Source organism: Carassius auratus, chromosome 43 (genome assembly GCF_003368295.1).
Source record: "Carassius auratus strain Wakin chromosome 43, ASM336829v1, whole genome shotgun sequence".
NCBI lineage: Eukaryota > Metazoa > Chordata > Actinopteri > Cypriniformes > Cyprinidae > Carassius > Carassius auratus.
The window spans coordinates 15,366,447-15,380,638 of record NC_039285.1 but is presented as its reverse complement, the minus strand read 5'-3'; positions in this window follow the sequence as shown (position 1 = coordinate 15,380,638).

The window sequence follows — 14,192 nt, the reverse complement described above, 5'->3', positions numbered from 1 at the left end:
AGTATTTCACAATACTTCATGGTATTCTAATTAAATCATTTTTTGGAATCTTTGATTTCTCAGAACCTGACACATTGTAATTCTGAGACTCCAGGAAAGTGGCAGTTCTGTGAAATGTTGGCACTGGAGACTAAATGCTCCCTGATAGTTTCACACCTAATTCACTTAACACACACACAAACACACACACACACACACACACACATTAACCACAGTGACAGAGGGACAGAGTGACATCAGATGTATGATAGTTTTTTAATTTTCTATCATCCATATAGTGTTGTATAGTCATGAAACTATGCATATTTCCTCAGAATGACTTGTCTTCTATGTGTAATTTTTTTTTAAGTGTTTAGAAGCTGCACTTAAAAAAATAAAAGACATTTACTGGTTACTTTTTTACTAATATTTTAAAAAATCACCACGACAAAACCATTCAAGCCATTCAAAATTCATCCGCACCTGTACTGTAAGATACATTCTTTAAACAGTGGTAAAAGAGGATGTGGTGCTGAACCTTCAAGAGTCACTTAAAACGTATCTGTCCATAAAGCCTATGAAGAATTATTCTTAATATACAGTTCACAATACTTCAGCTTGTTATTCTAATTAAGTGAATGTCATTTTATCAGTAAAATACATAAAATTCATATTATTTTTCTTTGAAAGATTTCTATAAATGATTTAAATCATACTTGTTTCTACAATAATAATTTAAAAGTAATCCTATAGCTCCATCTGGTGGCCATTATTGGTACTAAGAATTGCAAGCTTGATTTATATGTTATGATAGTTTTAAATTTATGCTGGCTCTTGAAAATGATAAAGCTATGAAACTTACTGTGCTTCCTTCAAATGATGACTTCTACGTATATAAAAAATTATGAAGAGTTGGAATTAAAAATTTTAAAGATATAGTAAAATTACTATTGTATTTTTTTTATGTTACTTTAATAAATCGCTATGGCCACACCATTTAAGGTATCCTAAACCCATTCGCAATTTAACATCTTCAGTATATGGCTTCATGTTAAAACAGTTTGGTGTGAACTACTTGTGTCTTCTTGGAGGAGAATGAATTCATTTACAGGCTGAGTTTATCATAAATCCACAATAACATTTCTGAGTTCTGTATCAATCAGTGTTGTTGTTTGTTTATTTTTATTTATTTTTTTCATAGGAAGATAACTGACCCTTTACTCTCCTTTTTAATAAATGTGCTTATAAACCAAGAACAAGCTATTTATAGCTGTATTTATAAACTGCTTACTACTGACTATTAATATTGGGACAAGGCTTTATGAAGCATGAACTGACTATTTACTAATGAGTGCAGTTATTATAAAGTGTTATCAATGCATTTGCTAATCTTAACAAATTAGACATTATTTTACAGTGTTATCAAATCCCTTAAATGATTTGTAAGTGTTTTGTAATGATTTTATTGACCTAAAAGCATTTGTGAAAGTTCTGCTTGCATTACAGCTTAGTCTTGATCTGTGAGCTGAACAGATTTACTGTTACATCCATGAGATTATGTAAATTCAAATAAATATCATGTCACAGGATGTCAGAGGTCAGTATCAAATTAGTTTGAAATTATTATTTGCAGCACAAATAAGGTTTTTTAGGATTTTTAAAAAATCCCTAAAACTGTCAGAAAAGGATAAGGCCTAAGATTTCTATGTGAGTGGCTAAATTTGTTTGTTTTTATAACTATAATGCATAAACTATGAAACTATACAAAATGTATAAAAAAGTACAAGTTATTCTTTTCCAATGTTTTTAATTTATTTAATTTTTTTTTTTTTTTTTTTTTTTTTTGGATTTACATTTAAAAAAATTAGCCTACGGCGATCATTCTAAACATCTTGAATAAAACCTGTCAATATTTATTATAGACCACTGTAACTGTGTATAATCTAAGAAACAAGTTTATTATGAAAATAAAAGCGTGTACACCAGATAACTTGGACGATAAAGAAATTGCTAACAATAGTATAATAGAGCATGTTTTAGGTTTTTAGGCGTTTAGATGCAGAAATGGACAAATCAAATGTAAAATCAAATGTAATTGATTTAATTAAATATAGATTAAGTCTTGTTAGAGCAAAATAATAAATAAATACGTACACACATTAAAAAAGCAGCCAAGATGAATGAGTTTAATTTTTTTATATAGATTAAAATTGAAGACAGAAGCAGCTGGTATATGCGGTCACTTAATATTAAAATCCAGTAGATCCACTTCAGATTTAATTCTCAACAGTTTATGTTCACGTGGCTGTTTTCGTTTATATTCGCCAAGCTATTATGTATTTTGAAATAATCTTGTCCGTGATGTGTTCGTTCTTACGACGAAAGGCAGAATCCTGCAGCTCGAGAGATATGTTATTCTGCCAGTCGCGCTTTCAAATAGTCTTGCACACATAAACGGGTCACAAACACCTGCATTTAGCTCGTGTTGTGTTATAATGGATGTATTGTCTGCATTTATGGCAATAATTTATTTTAAAAAGCTCTTAAACAAGAATAAATTCGTTTGTTTTGAGCTCTGAGAAACTGTGCGCGCTGATCGGAGGCAGTGATTTCAGATATAGGCAGCCGCAAATATTTCATTTTCACACAAACAGTTCAAAAACATCTTAATTTAGCTCTTGGTGTGCTCTAATTGGTGAATTGTGTGATATCGCTGCAATACTTTATTTTTAATAGCTATAAAACAAGAATAAACTCGTTTTTTCTGAGCTCATCATTCCACACGCTCCTGCTCAGAGCGGTGATTCATCTCTCCTGTTTCTCACGTATCACTGACCACACATCCATTATTAATGAGCCCTGACCTGATAATAATCATATATGTTGGTTTAGCTTGTCACTGTGAATTAAATCCAAGTATTTATTTGTATTTTAACCGATTTAAAATCGAAACCAAAAGACAGTCTCCTCCCTTTTTTAGTCCGGTAACTGAACCTGTAGGGGCGCTATTTCTCTCAGACAATGGAAGTCTAAGCACACACACTCAAACAGATGGACAGAGTGAGATGAGATGTCTGACAGTTTTTTAATTTTCTGTTATCCATACAGTTTTGTAAAGTCATGAAACTATGCATATTTACTCAGAATAACTTTTTTTTCTGTATGAAAAAAGGTTTTGAAGTGTTTGGAATTTAAAAATGCAGGAAAATTAATAATTCCATCTTTATTGTCATTTAAAAAAATCACCATGACAAAACCATCCAAGCTATCCAAAACCCATTCACAATTTAAGTTCCTCAATGTTTTTTCAACATGTAGACAAAGTTTGGTGTGTATAGTGTTACTCTCCTCTGAGCAGTATGCATTAATTCACGGCTAAATGTAAAAAATAATCCACATTCAAATCAAAATAGCCGACTTCCTGTTGGTCGTAGCTGATGACTGTGAATTAGAAAGTTGTCCGTCTTGAAAAGAACAATTTTTGTACTGAGTTTGGTGTCTGTAGCTAAAACTAACCCCCCCACTTTTGACAAAAGGTGGCGCTATAAAGTGCCTCTTCCACGCCCTCTTATGAACTTTTGCCAGTGTCTAGCTGTCACTAATACTGATATGTGTTCTGAGTTTGATGAAATTCTAAGCATGTTATATGCCTCAAAATCACCTGAGAAGTATTCCAGTTTGACATGTTGCCACGGCAACAATTTTTTAGATATCAATATCCCCCTTGCAGATTTATATCAGCTGTGTTTTAACATTATTCTGATGAAGTTTGAAGCAAATCGAGTAATAATAAGATGCTGAATTCAAATCATTTTGAAAATGACACACTTCCTACTGCCAGTTGGTGGCGCTATAACTTTGACTCCTAATAGTCACATATATGCGATCGACATCATACAACGAATAATCTGATGAAGTTTGATTAAAATCAGGAAATGTATGTGGATGGTATTAGACACTTCCTGTTTCTAATTTCTCGCCATAATTTCAACGCCTCGCCACGAGCAAACCGTTCGAGATATCAAAAATCCCCTGGCAATTTTTCATCCCCAGTGTCTTGAGATCATGTTGACCGAGTTTGGCGGCAATCGAGAAAAAAACCTATGACAAGTATTTCAAATTCCAGAGCATGCGCTTTTTACATAACTCTAAATAGCTGACTTCCTGTTGGGTGGAGCCTATGACATGCAATACGAAAGTTGTTCGGCACGATGAGATCTATATGTGTACTGAGTTTCATATGAATATGTGCAAGTATGTGTGAGCTATACATCAATATTTCTGACTGTGTTCCAGGGGGCGCCGTAGAGCCCCTGTGCCACGCCCGGGTCCCAGCCTCTGCAGGCTCCTAAAGGCCACCAATTCCAAAGTGTGCGCAAATTTTCAAGAGTTTTTGAGTATGTTAAGGACCCTATAAGCCCCCACAACTTTGACGAAAAATTTGAATACTAAACCCTAAATAGCCAACTTCCTGTTGGGCGGAGCCTATGATATGCAATACGAAAGTTGTTTGGATTGATGAGATTTATATGTGTACCGAGTTTCATACGTCTACGAGCAAGAATGTATGATATATGGCCCTCCATATTCCAGGGGGCGCTGTAGAGCCCCTGTGCCACGCCCGTGTATCAGTCTCTGCCCGGCCCTAATGGCCGCAGGTTCCAATCTGTGTGCCAATTTTCAAGACTTTTTAAGCACGTTAAGGGCCCCAAAAGCCCCCGAGACGTTGGAAAATAATAATAATAATAATAATAATAATAATAATAATAATAAAAAATAATCCTAAGGAAAACAATAGGCCTCTCGCCCTTTGGGCTTGAGCCCTAATAATAAACGAAGCAATTCCAATAGGGTCCTCACACCATCGGTGCTCGGGCCCTAATAATAATAATAAACGGAGCAATTCCAAGAGGGTCCTCACACCATCGGTGCTCGGGCCCTAATAATAATAATAATAATAAACGGAGCAATTCCAAGAGGGTCCTCACACCATCGGTGCTCGGGCCCTAATAATAATAATAATAATAATAAACGGAGCAATTCCAAGAGGGTCCTCACACCATCGGTGCTCGGGCCCTAATAATAATAAAAAACAAAGCAGATACAAGAGGGTCCTCGCACCTCGGTGCTCGGGCCCTAAAAACAAAGCAGATACAAGAGGGTCCTCGCACCTCGGTGCTCGGGCCCTAATAAACAAAGCAGATACAAGAGGGTCCTCGCACCTCGGTGCTCGGGCCCTAAAAAATGGATGGATTAATGGATGGAGGGCTGGAGGGCTGAATGGATGGATGTATTACATAGCTTAAATAAATAAAGCATGGTTTTGGGACCTTAGTTTATTTTATTTTATTACAGGTTTAAAATTTCATTAAAATGTCATACCCATAAAAAATCTTTTGAAGATATTTTGCAGAATGTTGGTAGTTGACATGCCTGTAGGCAGGGGGGGTTTGGGTGGTTCGAACGAACACCCCATCCCCCCCCCCCCCCCCCCCCTCACTGCCAAAGGATCCAGAATTTAAGTCTTTTTTTTTTCATGCATCGGCTCTGAATGATGATGGGGGGGGGGTATTTTTTATTATTATTATTATTAAAAGGATTTTTGTATTTTTTTCCACTCAATAGTCTACAATACAATAGCCATATAAACGTAGTGTAATTATAATAATAAAACATAGTAGGAAATTCAGTGATATTGGCTGTGCAATATCAACTTTTTTCATTGGCCAATACCGGCAGACTGGAGCCAATGGAAATGCTTCTCCTTCTGTGCGCGTCTTATTCCTCTGAGAACTTCGAAGCAGACCGCTTGAGGTAAATTATTTGGAATGATTAATTAATTTGCGATGCTTGCCAGCTCTCACGCTTTCACCCTGAGACACTTTCCACACGCTCTTTTGCCACACATCGATTTTCTCACGCACAGTAAAATCGCAAAGCATAGAGGACACGGAGATCGACAGACAAGACAGAGCAGGTTACTTATGTTATAAAAAATTATCTAAGCTCTCAGATTCTGTCAATTTTATTACAAAATTCAAGTAATAAGTTTTGGCGCTTGTAAATGTGACGTGACAGATCTCTATAGTGGCAGGATCATCTCTAGCTAATGGTAAATATACAGGAATGAACAATGTTGAAAGATACACAAATTAATATTCCTCCTCATATCGATCAATCAGTTTTTTTTCAATGCCCAAAGAGGTCAATAAAACTGCTGGAGAACAATTATGTCACATAACATTTACCTCAGGAAAGCCATTTAAATACCATATATGTAGCACGTTAGTTGGCTAGAAAGCCAATTATCTAGCCAATTAGCTAATTATCTGTATGCCTTCTATATTACATATTTATTATATTTTTAATTATATTATTAAATACAGTTGTTGTTATAATCATGGCCGTAGCCAGCTATGAGGTCACCGAGGTCCGGACCTCGGTAAATTGTTCATGTTGGGATTTTTTTTTTTTCTCTGATTGACTAATTTTCTGCTAAACTCCTCATATGAATGTCTGCATGTATAATTCAGAATGTTTAGCGTCCGTGTATGAAAATAATCGCTGCGAGACGCATCCGAAGTGAACGAGTCTTCAGAGAGTTGAGAGCGAGAGCGTGAGACGCAGCATCTATGTTGTCAGATCCAGCTATTATAAGTTTTTTTTTTACTTGTTTTTCCACTTAATTTAACACTTTAGAAAGTTAATAAAGTAGGAAGTTGAGGTTTAGGGTCAGCGATAACTTTATAATTTCCAAAATATCTGAAATAATTTCAGTCCATTTTATCTATTTATAGGTTTTGGTTTATTTTAATAGAAAATCTGGCAACATTCCTTCGCCCTGCATTTAATCTGGCAGTTATCAAAAAAGTGAGCGGCTATTTACACTATGTGCAAATAGGATAATTTTTTTGTGATATGCTATTTACACTAAGTGCAAATATCAATAGATTATATGTATACTCTATTCAAATAGCAGGATTTTCTGCTGTTTATACTAGGCTACTTTTGCAATTATCTGCACCTCAGTATTGTAGTACATTATAAAACAGAATGCAATAATAACTTATTGAGTGTAATTTAATGGATGTCACCTTATTGGGACAATAAAACCCTCCCTACACCTACCCTTAACTTTTTGATTATTTACTTCATTTACATTGAAAATAAATACTTTTCTGATGTGATTTGAAATTTGAAAAGGGAGAAAAAAATAACGCCAAAAGGCATATTCGAACCCGTGTTGATCACATCAATGACACACAGTTTATCTTCTGCGCCACTGGAACTTAGTTAAGAATTGTCTTTTGTAATCTTGACTATGCAAAAAACACGTTTGGTGGGTAATATGTATGTCAACAAACTTTGATGCAATAAACAGGGCATGATTTAAAAAGAGCATCCCTCCAAAAAACATCTACATTTCTGTCTCTTTTCAAGTGTTAGAAAAATGTAATTAGTTGAATTTATAGGGGTTATTATATCACAATAACCCCCCCCCCCCAACCCCCCCCCCCCCCCCCCCCCCTTCAATAGGCTGGCTACGAACCTGGTTGACGATAGCCATTGACTTCCCTAATATGAAAATAAATAAATCAATAAATAAATGCTATTGAAGTCAGTGTCTACCAGCAACTGTTTCATTAACAACATTCTTCAAAAATATCTTATTTTGTTCAACACAAGAAATGAAAACTTACAAGTTTGGAACAACACGAGGTTGAGTAAATGATGACAGAACTGTCGCTTTAAGCACTGCCAACTGGCCATGTAGGCAATTTTTGCCTTCACCTGAAGAGGCTGGTGGGAAAGGTTCATGTAATATTTGAGCTTCTTCAGAGCCACATGAGGGCACCAGACATCTTTTCATTTTTAGTCAGGCCTGAAAGGAATTAGTACTTCTTTAAGGATGAGACGTGTATCAGTTACTCTGCATTTAAGGTTAGTTTGCATAAAACATGAACAATACAAATAAGAAATCACAAATAAAAGAGAAACTTTATTTATTTATTTTTATTTTTATTTTTTGTCAACAGTCCCTACCTTCTGTCCTGACGTAGAAATGTAAGTGATCATCAGCGTTAGCACATATATACTGAACTGCTTATAAGGACACCTGTCAATGTTCTTGAACACATTTTGCAGAGTTAAACAAAGCATGCCTCAGTTTAGTCATCATATATATATATATATATATATATATATATATATATATATATATATATATATATATATATATATATATATATATATATTATCCTGCTTATGGGAAGGCATTTTGCAAACGGTCAAATTTTCTGAACCATTTGCTGCATCCTGCAAATGACTAATATGAAATAGCTGAGGTAATGTCAAGCACAAATTGCAATGCTCATCAAAACAGCCATGTGAATCTGGATGCATTTGTACTGTAGACATTAAATCATCATGACCTCTTCTGAATTTATGCTCTCCATACAGCTTTAAATTCATACAGTCAGCTATTAACACCAATCAAATTTAGTACTTGCACTGGGGGACACAATATGTGATTTCTCAAGAATACGTGTACGTTTCCTGTATTTATACCCATGTTCTATTTGAGAGGCATGGCAGGGGGATCATTGGATCAGATCACTCCCTGATCACCTTGTGAAAAACACTGATGATGACAAATGAACATGGAACAGAAATCACGTCCCCCTGCCCCTCTACAACTGATCTGCTCAAATCCGCACATCACTCTTGCATAAATTAGCATGCATTTACATAGCAAAGCCTGGTAGATTCAATCTCTTATTTAAACTAGACCAGCTTCTGTCTATTAGAAGCAGAGACTGTTACAATGTGACATGCATCAGTTTCCAACCGTGGGAAGCTTGTAGGTTCAATAAAATGATATGTTTCCTTTTTAATGAGCAGATGGATAAAAAAATACTATCCAATGCATTGTAAATAACAATACAATATAATAAGAAGTATATATATGAAGTATGTATGCTTATAACAACAGTTTAGAATGCTATAATTGTTTAAAATTTTGCTGAACAGCATGCAACAAAAAATATTTAATGGTTGAAATGTTCAATCGCTATTTGTTGTCATAGACTTTAAAGATATATGCCTATGAAATGTCCAATTGAGTAAAAAAAAAAAAAAAAAAAAAAGTGGATAACTAGCTCAGAAGCATAAGCTACATACAGTATAAAATAAGTAAAGATGTCCGTTTCTTATCTCCTGCATTTCTCAGTGTAACAAACCGAATATACAAACAAGCTCCTGCTAAGGACAATGATGATTCATTTATACATTTACATAATATTAGCAGCACCAAACATGAATCACAGCTAGTGGCAGGACTCAATCGTATTACAGCTGAAAGTAATTACATGAAAGATGTGTTACTGGAAACATCCATGACTCAAATAAATGGTATAGAGATTGAATATAAAATGAGGATATAAACTAAAAAAAAAAAATTACATCTACTCAGAGCCACATGAGGGAGCTCTGGATTAGTGCATCCTGTTTCTCTACCTCACATCAGAATGCAAACTAGTTCAAATATGTACAGTGCACTGCTAACATTACACAATTACTCTCACACTGGCCACTTTATTGGATGCACCTTGCTATTACAGGCTTGGACCCACTTTTGCCTTCAGATCTGCTTTAATTCAAATAGTCTCAGCAACGTGCTGGAAACAATCCTTCAAGATTTTGGTCCACACTGACATGATAGCATCACACAGTTGCTGCAGATTTGTCAACTGCACATCCATCATATGAATGTCCAGTTTCACCACATCCCAAAAGTGCTCTATTGGATTGGTTTCTGGTGACTGTGGAGGTGTTTTGAATAGAGTAAACTCATTTCATGTTCCAGAAACCAGTTTGAGATTTGAGCTTTGCGATGATCAGTGTTAGTCAGGGCCGGCCCTGGGGCCTCATGTACAAAGACTTGCGTTGAATTCATACTAAAACATTGCGTACGGACAAAGCTGTAAATGTGCGTACGCACAAAAAAAAACAGATGTATGAATCTCTGCGTACGAAGGATTCCACGCATATTCTCTTTGTACATCCCAATTAACGTAAAATTGAGCGCACATGCACGAGCACAACGCCCCACCCAGTCTCCTCCCCTAATTAAATCAATTTAAATATGGTAATGAGTCCACTTTGGCAAAAGATAGCAGTAAGAAAATGGCTAAGGCAAGCGGCAAGAAACGAAACTTTACTGAAAGTGAATTGGAGGTGCTACTATCGGAGGTAGAGACTAGAAAACATTTTATTTGGAACGTTGTCCTCTGGAATTAATAACAAAAGGAAAAAATATGAGTGGGAGAGTTTGGCTGAAGCCGTCAATGCAGTGGGATCTGAAAGTCGCACTGTAAATGAGCTTAAAAAGAAATGGTCTGATATAAAGGTGGACGTTAAACGGAGAACTGCTGCGCACCGACAAAGTGTGGGCAGGACAGGCAGTGGTAAAGGGGTCGATGAACTTACACCCTTTGAGCAGAGAGTTGCCTCAATTATGGGTGACACTTTACTCTCTGGAGTAGTATCTTCTGCTGTGGGAGACTCCGATTTACAGGATTGCGACGAAGGTAACCAATTTCTCGTTTGTTTTTACTTTGGTACATATAGCGTACCTATATTTCATTGTCAAATGCATTCAGTGTAGCGAACCAAAAGTATACACCAGAGATTTTACGGATCCATTTCATTTATTGCAAATGTGTGTGCCCCTTAAAAATGGAACGTACTTAAATTACAGTTAACATTTGCCTTTTTATTTAGACCCATATGGCGCAACAGCCGAAACATCCACTTCCCAGGAGGGGCACTCGGAGTCCGCCCCTCCTGAGCAGCCAGCGCCCACTGTGCCCAGCGTTTCCAGTGCTATTCCCAGTGCTGACGCCCGTCCGTCTGGTCGCGTCTTGACACATGCTGTTTTGGAGTCACAACAGCAAATCATTATGGCCATCGGGGAAATTAACAGTCACCTGAAAAATATCACTGACGCACTCACAGACATAAGCCACTCATTAAAGGAATTGGTCAAAAAGTGAACTTTTGTCTCTGATTACCATTTATATTGTCGCAATCACATGTTGGCGGGCATGAACGGCTTGTTGGTTGGGCTGCACATAAATTGGTCCTGGGTCGGGGTCATCTGGCGGTGCTGCCACCTCACCAAGTGGTATGCCATGCCTATGCGCGACATTGTGCAGCACACCACAGGCCAGCACAATGCGGCACACCTTGTCAGGGCGGTATAACAACATCCCCCCAGTCCTGTCAAGGCAGCTCCACCGACATTTCAGCTGCCCAATCGCCCGCTCTACAACTGAACGAGTGCGAGAATGGGCATTATTGTATCTGCGCTCTCGGTCAGTTTGTGGGTTGGTGAGGGGGGTTAAAAGCCACGTCTTTAGTGGATAACCGCGGTCTCCTGAAGGGTTAATTAATAATTATATGCAAAAAAAAAATACAATTAGATAGGATCATAACTTTAAAGGCACTTACCAAGAAGCCACCCATCACGCACCCTGCCAGCTTGGAGCCTCATCCCAACCATGCTGTTTGTAAGGATGTATGAATCATGGGTTGACCCAGGCCACCTTGCCACAATATTTGTTAGGCGCATTTGTGCATCACATATTATCTGCACATTTATTGAATGGAAATGTTTCCGATTCACATATGCAAATTCTTCTTCAGATGGCGCCTTTATAGCAATGTGTGTGCAGTCGATCGCTCCGATAACATTAGGAAAACCGGCTATCGCTGCGAATTGCATTTTAATGTTTGGCTGGTCAAATGCATCATATGGGAACCTGATATACCTGGTAGACATGCGGATGATCCCGTCCCATACCACTGGCATTGCCCGGCTCAAAGACGACTGGCTTATTCCTGAGCGGTCTGCCAGTTCCCTTTGGAAAGAACCAGTTGCCAGGAAACCAAGTGTTGTCAGCACCTGCAAGGGAATGGGTATTGCGTGGCTCCTCATTGTCTCTCTCTCTAGATTCGGACCCAACTCAGCACAGAGCTCCAAGAGGACAGCCCTTGGAAATCTGAAACGGCTGATAAGCCAGTCATCATCCTGGGCCAGAAAATCATTGTGGTCCCTAAAAACTCGTTCTCTTCTGATTCTGCCATTAGCAATGTCCTCTAATAAGGCCAACGCTGCCATTGCCATAGACTAAGGGTTGTTTCAACCGTTATGCTTTTATATGTTCTTATTTAATTGCATAATTTATATAATTATAAAAAGGCTCGTGTGACAATATATGTCAATTATTTTATAAATTGCAAATTAATTGCAATGCTTCCCACAGGTGGTGGTGCGAGACTTGTAGAACAATTTGTTGTGTAATGTTTGCAACTTCACTTTATTGCCTGTAAGAGTCGCCAACGGACAAAAACAATGAGAAATGAACGTACGCCAGACATGAAATTGGCTTGGAGGAACGCACATTCTTGCGTTAATTTCACTGTTAGTACATCCGACCGTGAGCGTGAAAGCTGGCGTACGCAAAGTTTTTGTGCGTACGCAAGGTTGATACATGAGACCCCTGGTGTTGGGAGTAACGCATTACAAAAGTAATGCATTACAGTAACATATTACTTTTTGCTGTAACACAGTAGTGTAAGGCATTACCAATCAATTTTCAGTATATTTTACTCTGTACATGTTTAGCAACACTTGCGTTACAGCAAAAGTACACCAAAATGTATTTGTTCAAAAAAAAATAAAATAAAAATAAAGCAAGTAATGCATTTACTTTTTTTTCCCAACACTGATCATCACAAAGCTCAAATCTCAGACTGGTTTCTGGAACATTAAATGAGTTTACTCTATTCAAACATTAACGAACCACAAATGCAGCAAATAAGTTACATTTTCCTGTTCGTGGTCAGTCAATAGCTGCATGTGGTGTCCACGTTTGGAAATGAAGACTAAACGACAGCTTCTGATAAATTTGTTTAGCATTTGGAACTTTGTATTGTGTGACGTAGTCCAGTGAAGGCACGTTTAGGGCTTTACAGGAGTGTCGCAAGGATACTGGCATGACATGGCATGATTTTGGCCTCTGTGCTCAAGGTCCAAGGCTATTAGCTCGGCCCGGCTCGCTGTTAGCCCCCGGCTCACACTGGCCAGTGGAACAGCAGCTAATGAATGAAGATGGCAGAAGACTGTACATTCACGAGATGGAATCATGTAACGCTTACAATTCTGAGACAGTAATATTGTAATGTAAGGAATTACTTATAAATAATAGTAACATGTAATCTATAATGTATTATAGTTTGGAAGTAACTTGCATAACACTGATGATGATAAGTTATCATGCTGGAAGTAGCCTTCCCACGACAGGTTTTCTGTGCTCATAAAGGGATGGACATGGACATTCAACATCACCTGCAGCTTGGACGACTGAGACAATGCAGGCTGGATCCATGCTTCCATGTTGTTTCCACCAAACTCTGACCTTACCATCCAAATGCAGCAGCAGAAATCGTCAGATTTGAGTTGAGCTGCCATGTGATTTGGTTGATTAATGAATAGTAGAACAGGTATATCTAATAAAGTGGTATATATATATATATATATATATATATATATATATATATATATATATATATATATATATATATATCAACTTTATCATAACTGTGCAGTTTATGAGAGCAGTTGATAACAAACAATGGACTACTGCCACAAAACAACAGCCTCACAATCTTAACACCTTGGCATTCAAGAGAAAGCTTGTGTTTGTGAAATTTGGGGTCTTAGTGTGTATATCTGTACTCTTTTGTCCTTTGTCCCACATGGTACAGTGTGAATGCAAACATTAGCAAGATGCTATTACAGCAAATGTCGCTGCATCAGCGCCAGTTTTCCCGATTATGTCAATACCAGCTGGCATCTGTGCGTTCACAGACAATAAAACCAAGCCAGAAGAGATTGAACATGGCTGCAGGACAAGAGGGAAATTAAGAAGGAATAAAAGAACGTTGACCTTAGAGAGAGGAGATACAGCAGCTTTGCTTTTCATTCAAAAATTGATTATTTCCCATTTATTTGTAACTGGGGAGTGAGGGAAACACACATATCTGATTAAAACAGTATGGATTCACACATGCTGAGAGTCTAAACTGTCGTATGGAAAGTGGGGTGAGAAGACAGCTCTCACTATCTGACGTGTTCGGAGAGCTGCTGT